Here is a 747-nt window from a genome sequence, read left to right on the forward strand (position 1 = left end):
GGGGGAGTCTGAGGGGAGGGAGGAGGATGGGAGAACCCTCTTGTGTTTTGTGAGGGGAGAGAATGGAGGGATCAGCTTGTCTTTTCTGACGGCAGAATGGGGAGATCGTTGTGTGATCTGTGAGGGGAGAGAATGGGAGGGCCCCCCTGTGATCTCTGAGGGGACAAAGGGGGACTTCCTTGTGTTCTCTGAGGGGAGAGAATTGAGGGACCCCACTGTGTTCTGTGAGGGGAGAATGGACTGCTCCTCTTGTGTTCTTTAAAGAAAGAATGGGGGGAATCCCCTGTGTTCTGTGAGGGGAGGATGGGGAGGGATCCTCCTGTGATCTCTGAGGGAAGAAGGAGGGGATCCTCCTGTGTTCTGTGAGGGCGGAGAATGGGGGAGACCCTCTGTACTCTGTGAGGAGAAGGAGGACGCAGGAGCCACTCCTCAGGTGTGAGGAGTGAGTGGGAGTCGGGACAGGGAGGATGAGGGTGCCCTGGGCCAGGAAGGGTGGGGGTCACTGGAGGGACAGGGAAGTGGGGCTCAGGATCAGCCCTTGAGCAGAGCAGGTGAACAAGAGGGGAAGGAGCAGGAAAAGGACGGTGAGGGGCACAGCACCTGCATGGAGAAGGTTCCTGGGGGACTTGGCTTTCCCCTGGAAGCCCAAATCCTTCAGTCCCCCACCCAAGCCCTGAGCTCTTGGGGGGCAGGAGGAGTTTGGGGGTCTGGAAGGGTTGGGAGTGCTGACACTCCCCTCCCACACAC

Source organism: Corvus brachyrhynchos, unplaced genomic scaffold (genome assembly GCF_000691975.1).
Source record: "Corvus brachyrhynchos isolate BGI_N302 unplaced genomic scaffold, ASM69197v1 scaffold1720, whole genome shotgun sequence".
In the NCBI taxonomy this organism is placed as follows: domain Eukaryota; kingdom Metazoa; phylum Chordata; class Aves; order Passeriformes; family Corvidae; genus Corvus; species Corvus brachyrhynchos.